Below are 17,148 nucleotides of genomic sequence, written 5' to 3'. Positions count from 1 at the left end.
AAGGGCAAGAGTCAGTTAATAGGTAATTATTTAGGAAAGAGGCAAAGTGGAAATCAGAAATACAAACATTTATTTACTAGTAAGAAAGACAATTATTTCCATGATTTTCACTCTAGATTTTTATCATCCTTAATGGAAATATCAGATAACTGGGAAAGTCTTCCTGAGGGGGGAAATTTACATCACCTGGGTGGATTCCTGTGGGGTAGAAATACACTTAATCTTAATGGTCTAATTGCATGGATCCTAGGAAGCCCTTTCAAATGCAATAACTAGTGGTTTCTTCAGCTCCACACAGGGTGAAGGCACAATTGTTGGGCACAAGGAATAGTGATTTTGAATGGAAACTAGAGCACAGGAAAAGATCATAAAAGGAATATATTTGAGTCAAAGCAGTTATCCATCCAGCCCAATTCATCATTATGCATATTTTCATTCAATCACTTTTTGTAATAAATATTTTTAACTCTGTACTATGAGCCAAGCATGACTAATTAGAAAATAAAATAGGGTAAGATTTCTGCCCTTGAGGATCTTGTACTCTATCAGGGAATATAGACAGAGACACAATTAGAATAGAGTGAGTTAGGGAAGGAATGAAGGATATGGACTGACATAACAAAGGGGACAGGATGATTATAGCTGTGGGGAAGGAAGGAAAAGTTCTCAGGTATAAGCGCAGACCTGAAAGTTGAATGCTAGGTCAGGAGAGATTGAAAATGAGAGATAATAGGGAAAATTTAACTGAATCAAGTGTCCAAAACAGTGGCAAGGGGCTGTGCAGAAAAGGGCTAACTGCCCAGTGTGCCTGGGCTGCTCACACCCTGCATATTCTGGGGTCTTTGGAATGTGCCCTTGACTCAATTCCTGGGAAATGACCTCTGAACCCTTGGAGTATCCTGCCTGATAAGAGTGTCTTTGTATACCTGAGGATTTGGACCAAACCAGGTACTTTACGCTGACAGTGTGACTTGCGGTGAACATCTGTACTGTATGCCGGAGACTTTGGGTCACACTGTATCAGGCTGACATCTGGGAGGCTGGGGTCTGAGTAGCTGAGGTCAGTCCTGCGGGTGCTACACGCCTGTGTGGCTGACTCCCTGTAAAAACCCTGGACACCGAATCTCAGATGAGCTTCCCTGGCTGGCAACACGTATTGCCACACATTGTTGCTGGGAGAATTAAGTGCCTGCTGTGCTAGTTCACTGGGATGGGACACCTGAAAGCTTGCACGTGATTTCAGCTCTTCCCTTTGCTGAGTCTAACTGGTATTCTTTTACTGTAATAAACCATACGGTGATTAGCACAGATTTTTTCTGAGTTCCTTGAGTCATTCTCATGAGTCGTCAGTCCTGGAGGTGGGCTTGGGAACCCCTGACGCAGGTGGATTCAGAGCATCAGTGACAGAAGAAGAAAAGTGGGTGCAGGAAAGTTTGTGAACTGGGCAGGTAGGAAAGGAAGAGCATTGCAGTCTGTTGGCTTCTATGTATTTCTCTGAAGTTACAGTGTCTTGCTGAAACAATCAGCGGAGAGTGTAGGGCTAGGAAAAGGGCTCGAAGTTTTCAGGAACTGGAAAGTATAATGTTGAAAGTCAGAGGGCAAACTTGGGAAAGTTTGTGGCATTTGGGGAATGTTGAGAACTTACCTGAGGTTATAGATCCTAAATTTATAGTGACCTTCATCTACCAAGTTGTAGATTGCCCTTCAGCTACGATCTATGATTCATTCAACATTTGACTTTCTATCGAGGACAGTGGTGTTAGGTAGGATTAGGCTGATAATATGAAAATGGTTCATTTCTTCTAAGCTGAATAGGGAACATAGGAGGAGGCTGAACACAAGACAGAAATCAAGGAGTCAATGGGCCATGGATCTCAGTGAGATGAAAAACAAACAAATTGGGAGATTGGGATTGACATATATACACTAATATGTATAAAACGGATAACTAAATAAGAACTTGCTGTGTAAAAAAAGTAAATAAATAAAATAAAATTCAAAAAAATGCCCCCCCCAAAAAATAAAAAAATAAAAAGCTTATGAGAATAAAAAAACAAACAAATAAACAAAAAACAAACTAGTGTACTGGATAAAATTGAGACAGTGAGTGGATCAAGGAGAGTATGTTATGAGATAGGATGGTCAGATAACTGAAATCAGTATTTCACCTAAACACATTGTCTTCAGCAGTGGTAACAAGGAAGACAATGATGTCTAACACTGACCAAAGTCATGGAAAGCAGGTTACATATTTATTTAAATGATTCAGTGAATATTAATATTCAGACTTTCTTATTAACATGTCCAGGAGCTCATATGGAAGGCAAATAAGAATTGAAAGTACTTAGACATATAGTACATGAATTTCACATTTTAATCCAGCCTTAGAGCAATACATGAGAATCACCTTTTCCCCACACCCTCATCTACACTCAATCTTACAAATCAAAAAAATTTTTTAAGGAATATAATGAGTAAGAATTGGTATTTTTTAAAAATTACATTATCCAGGTTTTTAGTGAGTTAAAATTTGTATAGTTTTTTGGTGTTTTCTTTCTGTTTTCTTATGTTTGTCTTTTTTTTAAAAAATTATTTATTTATTTATTTATTTGGCTGTCTTCGTTGGGTCTTCGTTTCTGTGCGAGGGCTTTCTCTAGTTGCGGCAAGCGGGGGCCACTCTTCATCGCGGTGCGCGGGCCTCTCACTATCGTGGCCTCTCTTGTTGCGGAGCACAGGCTCCAGACGCGCAGGCTCAGTAGTTGTGGCTCACGGGCCCAGTTGCTCCGCGGCATGTGGGATCTTCCCAGACCAGGGCTCGAACCCGTGTCCCCTGCATTAGCAGGCAGATTCTCAACCACTGTGCCACCAGGGAAGCCCTGTTTGTCTTCTTTTAGTTTTGCTTTTCATGCACTTTAGTTGTTTGATTCTGATGTACTCAAATTTATTCATGTTTTCTATCATGGCTTGTGTGTTCCGTGTCTTACGCATAAGGATTTCCCATCCCAAGTTTCCTAAAAATGTATATTATATTTATTATAAAACTTTTGTTGTGCAGCTTATTATGTTTATTAGTCAATCTGGAATTTATATTAAGATAAGAGATGATGATGTAACCTAAAACACTAATCAGTTTCCCAATTTCCTTCATTAAATGGTTCAGCTTTATCCGTGGATTTTAAATGCAATCTTCATCACATTATAAATACACATATATAATAAGAGTCACATATCTGTTCCATTGATGTGTTTGTCTCTTCTAGATGGTATCACTGTATCTTTATAATGTCTTCTGACATCCCTCTTTTATGTTCTCTTTATTCAAAATTATTTGCTCTCTTTGCCCATTTCACTTTCCCATGCATTTCAAAATCAGAGTGTTAAAAATTCCGTAAGAATATTGTTAGAAATATATGGAAATGCATTGAATTCATTGAATGTATGAAAATTTGTTGAATTCATTTACTAAGTTGAGGAGAACTGACTTCTTTCACAATGTGTCTTCTTACTCAATGATCTGGTCCATTCATTCAATTAATATATATGTCTTTAGATTTCTACATATATTTTATCAACAAAAAGATTACATTTTACTTGGGTAAGTTTTGGTTGATTTTTTTCCCTTGGACATTTGTTGTTTAATTAATTTCTAGATACTTAATTTTTTGTTGCTGTATTTCCTAATTGAAACATTAATGAGTTTTGTTTTTTCTCTAATATTCAACTGCAATATCAACTTAATTATTTGATATAGTAATTTATCAAGTAAATATTTTGGATTATCTACACAGATAATTGCACATTTGTACAATTATACATAGACATTTGTACTTTTTTTAAAAAAAATATTTATTTTATTTATGGCTGTGTTGGGTCTTCGTTTCTCTGCGAGGGCTTTCTCTAGTTGTGGCAAGTGGGGGCCACTCTTCATCGCGGTGCGCGGGCCTCTCACTATCGCGGCCTGTCTTGTTGCGGAGCACAGGCTCCAGACGCGCAGGCTCAGTAGTTGTGGCTCACGGGCCTAGTTGCTCCGCGGCATGTGGGATCTTCCCAGACCAGGGCTCGATCCCGTGTCCCCTGCATTGGCAGGCAGATTCTCAACCACTGTGCTGCCAGGGAAGCCCCTGTACATTTTTAAATAATTATAATTTTGCATCTCCTTTTCTAATTTTTATACCTATTTTATAGGTTTTTTTTGTGTTACAGCATTAACTAGGAACTTAAGCTTAAAATGACAAATACTATTTAATTAATACTCTATATTTTTCTTCTTCCATATACTCCTTAGAATGTCTACTCTATAAATGTTATCTTCTTTGTTTTCAAGCTCAGCTTTATTTATTTACTTTTAAAACCATTTCCCAGAATTTGATGCCAGAAAGGCAAGTTGCAGAGAATGTTTAATATACCATCTTGAAAAGGAAATCAGAAGCTCATATTAAATTTCTAATTAAATTATGCACACTAAGGATCAAGGATTAGTGCCACCAAACAAGTACTCTCTGGGCATAAAAAAAAACTTTCATAAATGACAGTTGAAATGCTGGCAATTTTCTTAGCCCTCATAGGCTTGCCGCACTTTGGCATTATCCTTAAAAATTTAGATACTTGGAACAATAAATTACTAAACAATTCAGTATGCCAACCAGCAACATATATATATTAAATTTTTTCTTTCTGCTTCATTTGACTTTCAGATTTTATGCTTTATAAGCATATAAAGACCTGCTTGAATGAGTTAAGGGTTCCTAGTGTATTAAGAGGAGAAAAGGCCAGAGGGGAGAGTCCTTAGAACTCTTAGACTCTTAGCAACGTTTTCTTAGCCCAAAGCACTTTGCTTGCCAAGGGGCAGCATGAGATTGGAACCAAACTCTCCTGATGTTGCTTCCCTATGACCAGTTAACTTCAGCAGAAAATAGATTTAAGGAGGGCTGAGTCTCTGGGGGCATGCAGATCAAGCCCCGTATGATATATATTTTAATCTTTTTTTTGATCGTGGATATTTAGGAATCTGATAAAAGCCAGGGACATTCTCCTCAGAATTTTTCCTTAATACATAGTAACACAATTTCATATTTAGGCTCATATGTATTATCAACAGCCCCCCAATTATCCTTGCCTCCATATAAGCGAAGAATATCTGTTTAGAAAAATTGTTTCACTAGATCTAAACAGGTGACTTGTGTCACCAAAGGTAAAAGTCCGTTTAAGCAAATTTTTCCCTCCCAATTCTTCTAGCCTTTCAAAGTATTTTTGAAACTGAAATAGTTTTGTGTGATTCAGTTATACTAACTGTTACTCCACTGAGTTGGAGAGTAGAAAAGAAGGAAAGCATTTATCCGTATAAGATGGTGAAGTTCATTAATGTTTATGATGTCACTTTGGGAAATACAAACTATTGAAGACAATATATTTAAGCAGAAGAAGTATTGTTCTATGAGGCTGTAAACTAAGTTCTTAAAAAGATATGTTATAAATATATGTGGATATATTATAATAAATATATATTTATATTTATATTTATGTATTAATGCAATGTATTATATAGTTATACAAAATTTTTTACTTTATGCACATTATTTTAAATTATATATTATATATAAATTAAATTCTTAAAGAAAATGTATTTATAAATGTAATTTTTATATATATTAATACATTTATAAATATATATCTATATATACTTATAAATTACATCATTCATTTACAAACGATGTCTTGTTAAGGTGTATGACTTGGTATTGATAACCAATAAAATTAGAAGAAAATTTTCACCTACTTCCTTCAGTTTTTCCTGGAACATGATCTGTTTCCGTAGACGTTTGATCATCCCCAGCATATTTTTCCTTTTGCTGCTGAATCTTGCTTTCTCTGATTCCACCTTATACTACGTACCTGCCTTTCTATTGCGATCTAAATATCTCTATACATATTTTCATTTTTCACTCCTCTTGCATCTGCTCGGCACATATGCATGTGACTCTCCCACAATTTCTACCTTTTCACTTCCAGTATACATTTTTTTTTTTAACAGGAACAATTGAAAAGAGCTGTCACTAACCTGACTGTAGGTAGTTATAGCTTGTTTTTCACAAAACTTGAACTTAGTGAAAATGCATATTTTTTCCCTATCCCCAAAATATTGCTAAGGAAGAGCAGTTCATATTTTTGAATCTGAGTATACTTGGTAAAATTCATAAATGGAGATCTGGTATTCTGTGCATATAGCAATGCTGTTACACTTATCCCCTTGAGGAAACACATGTTTTGGCTTAGTTCCAGTTTAACCTGTCCTTAAATTACATTAAAAGATTTGTGCAGTTTCTTTGGGGAGCAATAAAAAATGATATTTAGGAATTAGAAAAGTCCTTCATTTCTGGGAGAAAAAAAAGCCCTAATTAATTTAGCATTTCTTTTGGGGAAAAACTTATACCTAGTTTTGGTTTGGTTTGGCTTTCCTTATGGAAAGCCAAGTCTTCATCTTTCTACCAACTTTCTTCTGCCTTTCTCCGTGAACCTTAGGAGACTATTGCTAATGTGTTGGTCTCTTATTTTTGCTATGTGCAGACAGCAATACTTCCCCAGCCACTGCCCCAGCTACCCTAGTGAATACTCATTTCCCCGGGGTTGTTTATCTCTCCTGGGGGGACATGGGCTCATTTAATGAGCAGACATCTGGCTCATGGCACAAACATTTCCAGGGAGTCTGAATCTCAGGGAAACTAAAATGGCCTCTTTGTAGAATTTAATGGAAATTTATTTTGACCTGCTCAAAGGTATGCTATTTTTTTTAAAAAATCCTCCGCTAAACACTCTAATTTCTCCTCCTCTCCTCATAATTGGAGTTGTATGGAATTCACTTTTGCAGACAGGCTAAGAACAGCCCAGCAGCTCTGCCAGATGAACAGCGTGGTAGATACAGCTGCCCATCATCAGGGCAGGACTTGCTCTTTGGGAAGCTGGCTTTCCAGGTAGGATGAGAAAATACCAGGCAGGCAGATATTAGCTCTGTGTTAAATGGTAAACTGTACAACCAATTGAGGGAAGTAGAACATTAGCTATAGAATGAGTGGAAAGAACAATGGTAGAGTTGACCTTTTTTGGAGAGATTTAGATTCTCCTACGCATCAGAGGTAAAAGAGGGAAATGGAGCCTATATCTTGTCGTTTGGGGGGACATTTTTAAACCAACAAAAGTGTAGCTACTCTTGAGTGGCTTTCTTTAGATATAACTTTAGTAAAATAGCACAATGTCTTTCCTCAGATCTTTACTTTCATGGCCTCTGTAATGTTACATCCCCAGCCTTCACATACCATATGCTAGAAGCATCCCACAGTTGTGACAATAAAAAGTACTCCAGAAATTGTTAACTGGAGGTAAAATCACCCCCATTCAGAAATGAAAGTGATGTTTCCTGAGGGTGGTAGATACACAACTATTTGAGATGGTGAAAAGAGCTGGGCTTTATACTGAAACACAACTGAGTTTGAACTCCAGGTCTGTCATTTTTTACCTCTGTGAATCTGATGAATTTATGTAATCTCCAAGAGCCTCATTTTCTTTCCTGAAATTTGTGAATAATAAACTCTAAAATAAATTGCATATAAAATGCACAGTAAATAAGCAATAACTTAAAGCCTCAGTTGGTTTTATATTTAGCAATATTTATCTTAATTAGTGTACATGCTGACATTAAAATAGTTTAGTTGAGTTTCCAAAGAGGAAAGAATGAAAAAAAAAAAAAAAAGAAGACACAGAAGAAGAAGAAACACATTGTTGTAAGACTCAATAGCAAGAATCAAAATTAAGAGACAGTGAAATGAATCTTTTGGATTTCTAGAGGCAAATGATCTCAGCGTATAATTCTACACTAGTCATGCTTTTACACATGAATGAGGGCTGATGAGATATTTTGCATATGTAATTACTCAAATAATGGATTCTCCACAAGCCTTTTCTTTAGGAAGTTGTCTGGATGGTGAATTTGAGAGGAGAGTTGAGAGAAAATTTAGAAACCTAATAAGTAGTTGGGAGCTACAAAATAATGCATAAAAGTATAAATGTAACACAAGTAACCAATAATGGACCTAAAAGTAGTAATGTGACCAATTGCAAGAAAAATGGAGAGAAGATGGTGATGGGATCATGAGCAACCTGAACTCTAAATAGTCGTAGGAAGAAGGCAATACATGACTAAAATTGAAAAATCTAGAAAAGATGATACAAGCACTACTACAAAATACTGAAGACGACATCAGAAGAAATATTTAAAATAAAAAGTATTTAGCTTAGGGGAATAAAACTGCAGATAGGGAAGAGTATGTGAAGAAGTATTGTTTTCATTACAAGTTATTTGTATCATTTTAATATTTTTATGTATGAATTTCCTATTTAAAAAATATGCTTACAAAGTCATGTCCTCCAAATCCTCACTCAGATATATAAAGACATGGAATAAATAATCCCCCCAAAATAAAGTTTACTTGTAATCATTTTCTGAATTTGAATGTGAGTATGGATTAGGGGATTTGTAGCCCTTCAAATACAGGAGCAAAACCACCCTTCAGCACAAGCCAACCTTAGCAGGAGATAATGCACATAGCTTTTATTTTTATCTCTGTCTGTCTCTCTCTCTTTACCATCGTCTATTCTTCCAACCTCACCTGGTCTTCTTTACCTGCTCTTCACTCCTCCATTCATTTCGTTAACTTACGATGTAATATGAAAGCCTTAGGAGGCCAATGCGTCTTCTATACCCACTGCAAAAAACATGATAACTCCCATGACTTCCCTCGTTGTGGGGAAGGGGTTAATGCAAGATCAGACACAGAGGGTAGGGGTGTCAAAGGAATTAGGCCAAGGCAGCAGTAATGATAGTTAGCATTCATTAATGTCAAATAAATGCAGGGCACTGTACGCGCCAAATCTTATTTGACTCTAAAGATAAGTTCTTAAGGATTACTAGCTCTGTTTTACAGACAGATACACTAGGCTTGTGGATGTTAAGATGATACTCCTCTCAAACCCCTGTTTAAAACAAAAGATCATAGCCTTTCTTCTCCACCAAATTGTTAAAAACGAAGTTAGATTTCTGGTTGTTTCCCAAGATTATTTGTTGATTCCCCTTAAGATTTTTATTTGTTGATTCCCCTTAAGGTTGAAGCAGGCACCTTATTAAAAACAAAATATGACCAAACCAAACAAAACAGGTCTTGAGTCATTGCGGTGAATACTGTCTTTAGATGCTGACCTCAGTTTAAATTTTCGTGGTGCCCTCCATGTAGATGCTGGTTCTTTTGTTCAACCAGGATCTAGGTGTGACCACCTTCCTTTCCTAATTTCATTTGTTAGGCTGGTAATGCAAAGATTCCTCCGGGGTGAATCACATCAATATATAGTGCTGGGAAAGCAAAAGTGACATGCAGAGTAAATATCAGTGGAAATAATAAGATTAGGAAAAGTCAATAAGAGATGCTGAGATAGGGAGCCCGTATTTAGATGTTAGATGCCCCTGAAGAAGCAATGCAAGCAGACATAAATATAGATGTGACTAACAGGCAGAGGAAGGTCAAAGTGGATAAAAGGTCCATGTGATACTCATTGCTCCTCTACCTCTGACTCCGGGAAACACATGACATGAAATTGACTCTAAGTTTCTAAGGTTTTTTTTTTTTTTTTAATTCTGAGCCATGACAACTTCATTCTTCAAAGAATAAAAATAAGCACATAATAAAAGTGTATGAAAAGTCATCTGTCATGTCAGACAAGGAACACTGGCAAGGTTTAGTGCATATCGGTGACAAAAGCCAGATAATATCAAGTTCCACCTCAACTTGAGTAAAATGTGGGGTCACTGTGATATGCTTTCTTTATATGTGAAAATTACCTCATGGCAATGTTTTGTGGGATCGTTTTCTGACCAAATTATGCCACTTTAACATGGTGGAGTTATGGCAGTTGGTATGTAGTTCTAAAGGTCAGGTTTTGTGAAACACGACAAATTCTTCAGTTATTGGGGCACCAAGTAGTGCCATTCCTATGCACACATACAAGTGCGTGCTCACATACAGGGTTTATTTGAAATTTTGGATGGCAATTAAATAACAATAGGAAAGAGATTTTATTTTATTACCCTTTTATTCTGTAGAGTAGGCTTGTTCATTTTCATATTTTCTCTACAAATGCAAACCATTCATAGGCCAGCCCTCAACTCTGAAGGGATTTTTGAAAACAATTATATGAAAATGTTTTAAGTGTTAGATATGTGAAATACATCACACATTTAGAAAAGTCCAGCTCTGAAAAAAAATCCAGCGCAATGACATATCACAAAGTGAGTAACACATGGACACAGTGAAAGTAAAATAACAACAAAAATACATCACAAAAATCTCAGAACCTTTCATTACAGTCCCATCAGTCACTCCTCCTGCCTTCCACAGAAGTGATCACAAATCTGACTTCTATATTTTTATATAATTAAATTGCAGAAAATACTCATCAGCAATTCTTCATAATTTTATCTCCCAAGTTTTCAATCCTAAATAATGCAGTATAATTTTAAATATTTTGAATTTTGTACAAATATATGTGGTTTTTTGCTTTGGTCAATATTATGTGTATGAGAGTTTTTCTAAATTCTTAGGTGTATCTGTAGATCATTTTCACTGTTATAGAATGTCCCATTTTATGACGATGGCTTTCTAAGTTTGATGGGCATTTTAGGTGTTTTGAGGTTTTTGTTATTATGATGGGGTGACGTTGCTATGATACATTCTTGTACATGTCTTTTAGTGAACATGTGGAGATGTTTTCAATGGATATATACCTAGGAGTACAGTTGATAGGTCATAAGTATGTATGTCTTAAAATGTAGTTTATCATACCAAACAGTTCTGTTACCCCATTGACTGACTGTCCTTTCATGAGTATTAATCCCAACACTGAACATCACTTATATTAAATCTTCTCCCACCTCCAGTTTGGACCGTGTCCATCTGCTGGCTTGGCTCAGTGACTCTGTCTCTGTTTGGCCATATTTTTTATTTATTTTATTTTATTTATTTATTTATTTATGTCTGTGTTGGGTCTTCGTTTCGTGTGAGGGCTTTCTCTAGTTGCGGCGAGCGGGGGCCACTCTTCATCGCGGTGTGCGGGCCTCTCACTATCGCGGCCTCTCTTGTTGCGGAGCACAGGCTCCAGACGCGCAGGCTCAGTAATTGTGGCTCACGGGCCCAGTTGCTCCGCGGCATGTGGGAACCTTCCCAGACCAGGGCTCGAACCCGTGTGCCCTGCATTGGCAGGCAGATTCTCAACCACTGCGTCACCAGGGAAGCCCTGGCCAGATGTTTTAAATCAGTGGAGGTGTGAGATGACTTGGTCACTGTGCTTGTTCTCCCAGGAGAATTCTGCCATTTAATTTTATCTTTAAATTTGGGATGAATGCCTCAGCCTCCTATAAGATAAATTTTAGGTATCATTATGAGGAAACACTTTTCCCCAGCCTTACTGCACATATATTAGAGAGGTGTGAAATGAAAAATGTCAAGTGCAGTGTTAGGTAAATGTTAATGAAATATGATATTTTAAAAAGAATTGAAGAAAATAAACAAAATTGGAGAATGGATGACCATGACAGAAAACTACACCATTGGATTCTAAATCACACAATTCTGAAGCCTCCTTTAAACAGAAGAATAAATGACATGAAATCAAACTGAATCATCAGATTGTGACTAAATTGAAGCCAGATCTCTGTATAAATTTATTTTATTTATTTACTTATTTTTGGTTGAGTTGGGTCTTCATTGCTGCTCCTGGGCTTTCTCTAGTTGTGGGCTGCTCCTGGGCTTTCTCTAGTTGTGGTGAGAGGGTTTCTCATTGCGGTGGCTTCTCTTGTTGCGGAGCACTGGCCCTAAAGCATGCAGGCTTCAGTAGTTGTGGCTCACGGGCTCTAGAGCGCAGGCTCAGTAACTGTGGTGCACAGGCTTAGTTGCTCTGCAGCACGTGGGATCTTTCCTGACCGGGGATCGAACCCGTGTCCCCTGCATTGGCAGGTGGATTCTTAACCACTGCGCCACGAGGGAAGTCCCTGTATAAAGTTATTTTATTCAGTTAATGTCAGCAGAAGTTACAGTGAATATTCTAAATCCACCCAATAATGAACACACGTGCTAAATTTTGTAGCATCCGATAATTAAAGTTAAAACGGTCAGGGAGAGAAATGACAAATACCTTTGTTCGAAGAGTAAAGGGAGTATCTTAATTAAAGACTCAGATAACAGAAAATGGACTCTGTGTAAAAAACATGAATGTTTAGACCCCAATTGTTCCTGAAAATTATGGAGAATCCTCATTATTAGTAGGATAATCTTCTCAACCATAAAGGATAACACTGACCTATGACAATATTAAAAATGTGTCAGAGATTTCCACATTATCTGAGGAAAGAATTGATTAGTGTCAGAATCAGCCTTCTGAACTCTCCTTTTTATTCTGGAAGCACACATCTATGTGTCTTGATGAATGGCTTCTACTGATTTTCTCAGAGATAACTTTTGGAGGAGCCTGAAGATGTTAAACACACGTTAAAGGTTCCATTGATCTTACATAAGCAAAAGAGTGGCAGAGGGCTTATCCCTCAAAGTTGACAGAAATAGGTTGGACTCTTTTAATGAATTGTGATTGAAAGTTTCCCTGCAAGACATTAGTACCCTGCCCAGACGTTGAATGTACTCTCGTATGATGTTTTCAGATATAACATTTGATTGAAAAATATTAATAAAGGTTATGTGTAGTATGAGATCTGGGTAATGGGCAGTGATGAGTAAAGGGATGGTAATAAATATTTATAAAACTATTCCTTTGTGAGAAGTGCTTCACTTTATCATCTAACATATTTTCTCCAGCAGCTTTTTACGAAATAGGCATTATTTTAGATAAAGAGATGGGTAACTTGATGGGAATAAAAAAATAAAATGCCACAGGTAATGCATCTTGCAAGCTGGAGATGTAGGATCTAAATTTAGAATTTCCTAGCCCCTAAGTCAATAATTGTTCTACAACATGCCGGCTCTGCAGAGAAATGACAATTTTATTTTCATAGTAAACTTTTTCTCTATGAGGCAAACATCATTATTTATTGCAATAAAATATTTAGAAAATTTAACTTTTGAGGAGAGTAAAAAAGTATAATTTCTTTTTTATAGTCTCATTGAGGCAAACGATTTTATCATCTTTGTAATTAGGAAGAATTTCATGTATGTTGAAATAAGCAAGAAATATATGAGAAAGCTGGTAAGAATAAGGCAGGGATTGTGACGAATCATCCCTGTCTTGTCTTTTTCCTTGATTGGACTTTTATACTTTGCAGAGCTTATTTCTCATCTTTGTACAGAATTGTATAAAGGGTACCAGGCAGGACCAGTCAAGGTGCTCTGTAGCACCAGTGTGGACCATTGCCATCATCTGTGGAGTATACAAATGGAAAGAGTGGGGACCAACAGGCAGAGGGATTAAGATTCTTCTCTAATAGCTCACGGTTAGGTAATACATTAAACTTGAATTAGCTACTCATCCTTTTTTCTGGATCTCTCAATTGCTCTCTTTTGAAAATAAACATATGTGCCATTCCCTCTGGACTCTCAAGTCCTCCATCTGACTTCATATTGGCACAATCTTCCAAAAATCAGATCAGGCAAACTAAAAATTCTTTCATATTTGCTTAAGTAGATGGTTTTATATCTGACCTGATTATCATTGCAGTTGAATTGATTTTGTTTGTCGACGTAAGCAGGGAAATAACATGAGGATCAATGAAACTGAAAAATGCTTTAAAGATCTTTGAGGAAGTTAATTGTAGACTTACTAAATGCTATTTATCTAGCCTCTTTTAATAGGCCAGTTAATATATTCTTACAAATGAAAAGATGTAATCAATATATTATTTGGTCTCTATGTTGCAAAGAAGAGCCTCTATAATAATCAACTGATATATTTAAATACCCTGCATGTGGTCAGCATAAAACAAAAATTTTAAGATGCAAACATAAATAATACATGAAAAAGTGATACACAAAATATTCATGGCAATGTGTTATAGGAACACAATAAGTTTGTTTTTTTTCATTTTTATTTTATACTGGAGCATTGATTAACAACGTTGTGTTAGTTTCAGGTGTACAGCAAAGTGCTTCAGTTATACATATACATGTATCTATTCTTTTCCAAATACTTTTCCCATTTAGGTTATTACAGAATATTGAGCAGGGTTCCCTCTGCTATATAGTAGGTCCTTGTTGGTTATCTGTTTTAAATATAGTAGTGTGTACATGTCAATCCCAAACTCCCAATCTATCCCTCCCCCGGCTTACCCCTGGTAACCAAAAGTTTGTTCTCTAAGACTGTGAGTCTGTTTCTGTTTCGTAAGTAAGTTCATTTGTGTCATTTTTTTTTTTAGATTCCACATATAAGCGGTATCATATATTTGTCTTTCTCTGTCTGACTTACTTCACTTAGTACAATAATCTCCAGGTCCATCCATGTTGCTGCAAATGGCATTATTTCATTCTTTTTAATGGCTGAGTATTATTCCATTGTATCTGTGTAGCTCATCTCCTTTATTCATCTGTCAATGGACATTTAGGTTGTTTCCATGTCTTGGCTATTGTAAACAGTGCTGCAATGAACATTGGGGTGCATGTGTCCTTTCCAGCCATGTTTTTCTCTGGATATATGCCCAGGAGTGGGATTGCTGGATCATATGGTAGCTCTATTTTTATTTTTTTAAGAAACCTGCATACTGTTCTCCATGGTGGCTGTACCAATTTACATTTCCACCAACAGTGTAGTAGGGTTCCCTTTTCTCCACACCCTCTCCAGCATTTATTGTTTGTAGATTAAAAAAAATTTTTTTTAATAATTAATTTGTTTTTATTATTTATTTATTATTTTATTTTTGGCTGCATTGGGTCTTTGTTGCTGGGCGCGGGCTTTCTCTAGTTGCGGCGAGCAGGGGCTACTCTTCGTTGTGGTGTGCGGGCTTCTCATTGTGGTGGCTTCTTTTGTTGCGGAGCACGGGCTCTAGGTGCACGGGCTTCAGTAGTTGTGGCTTGCGGGCTCTAGAGCGCAGGCTCAGTAGTTGTGGCACAAGGGCTTAGTTGCTCCACGGCATGTGGGATCTTCCTGGACCAGGGCTCGAACCCGTGGCCCCTGCATTGGCAGGTGGATTCTTAACTACTGGACCACCAGGGGAGTCCCTGTCATTTGTAGATTTTTTGATAATGGCCATTCTGACTGGTGTGAGGTGATATCTCATTGTAGTTTTGATTTGCTTTTCTCTAATAATTAGTGATGTTGAGAATCTTTTCATGTGCCCTTGGCCAGCTGTGTGTCTTCTTTGGAGAAATGTCTATTTAGGTCTTCTGCCCATTTTTTGATTGGGTTGTTTGCTTTTTTAATATTGAGCTGCATGAGCTGTTTATATATTTTGGAGATTAATCCTTTGTCTGTTGATTTGTTTGCAAATATTTTCTCCCATTCTGAGGGTTGTCTTTTCATCTTGTTTATAGTTTCCTTTGCTGTGCAAAAGGTTTTAAGTTTCACTAGGTCCCATTTGTTTATTTTTGTTTTTATTTCCATTACTCTAGGAGATGGCTTGAAAAAGATATTGCTGCAATTTATGTCAAAGAGTGTTCTGCCTATGTTTTCCTCTAAGAGTTTTATAATATCCAGTCTTAAATTTAGGTCTTTAATCCGTTGGAAAAACTAAACCAGAATATCAAGAAGAGAGAGATTATGTGAGCTGAATTGGCCCAAGAGAATCTTAAAGGGAAGATGTAACTTTGACAAATCCTGAAAAATACATATATAGGGGAGAAGAGAATATATATTATATTTGGGAGAATTAAGTGGGTAACAGTACAGTGATGGTAATTTATTTTATTTATTTATTTATTTTTAACATCTTTATTGGAGTATAATTGTTTTACAATGGTGTGGTAGTTTCTGCTGTATAACAAAGTGAATCAGCAATACATATACATATATCCCCATATCTCCTCCCTCTTGTGTCTCCCTCCCACCCTCCCTATCGCACCCCTCTAGGTGGTCACAAAGCACCGAGCTGATCTCACTGTGCTATACAGCCGCTTCCCACTAGCTATCTATTTTACATTTGGTAGTGTATATATGTCCATGCCACTCTCTCACTTCGTCCCAGCTTACCCTTCCCCCTCCCCATGTCCTCAAGTCCATTCTCTACGTCTACATCTTTATTCCTATCCTGCCCCTAGGTTCTTCAGAACCATTTTTTTTTTTAAGATTCCATATAGATGTGTTAGCATACGGTATTTGTTTTTCTCTTTCTGACTTACTTCACTCTGTATGACAGACTCTAGGTCCATCCACCTCACTACAAATAACTCAATTTTGTTTCTTTTTATGGTGGACTAATATTCCATTGTATATATGTGCCACATCTTCTTTATCCATTCATCTGTCGATGGACACTTAGGTTGCTTCCGTGTCCTGGCTATTGTAAATAGAGTTTCAATGAACATTGTGGTACATGACTCTTTTTTGAATTATGGTTTTCTCAGGGTATATGCCTAGTAGTGGTATTGCTGGGTTGTATGATAGTTCTATTTTTAGTTTTTTAAAGGAACCTCCATACTGTCTCCATAGTGGCTGTATCAATTTACATTCCCACCAACAGTGCAAGAGGGTTCCCTTTTCTCCACACCCTCTCCAGCATTTATTGTTTGTAGATTTTTTGTTGACGGCCATTTTGACTGGTGTGAGGTGATACCTCATTGTAGTTTTGATTTGCATTTCTCTAATGATTAGTGATGTTGAGCATCCTTTCATGTGTTTCTTGGCAATCTGTGTATCTCCTTTGGAGAAATGTCTGTTTAGGTCTTCTGCCCATTTTTGGATTGGGTTGTTTGTTTTTTTGATATTGAGCTGCATGTAAATTTTGGAGATTAATCCTTTGTCAGTTGCTTCATTTGCAAATATTTTCTCCCATTCTGAGGGTTGTCTTTTCGTCTTTTTTATGGTTTCCTTTGCTGTGCAAAAGCTTTTAAGTTTCATTAAGTCCCATTTGTTTATTATTTCCATTTCTCTAGGAGATGGGCCATAAAAGATCTTGCT

Source organism: Eschrichtius robustus, chromosome 12 (assembly GCF_028021215.1).
Source record: "Eschrichtius robustus isolate mEscRob2 chromosome 12, mEscRob2.pri, whole genome shotgun sequence".
In the NCBI taxonomy this organism is placed as follows: Eukaryota; Metazoa; Chordata; class Mammalia; order Artiodactyla; family Eschrichtiidae; genus Eschrichtius; species Eschrichtius robustus.
Note: the sequence above shows the minus strand (reverse complement) of the source record.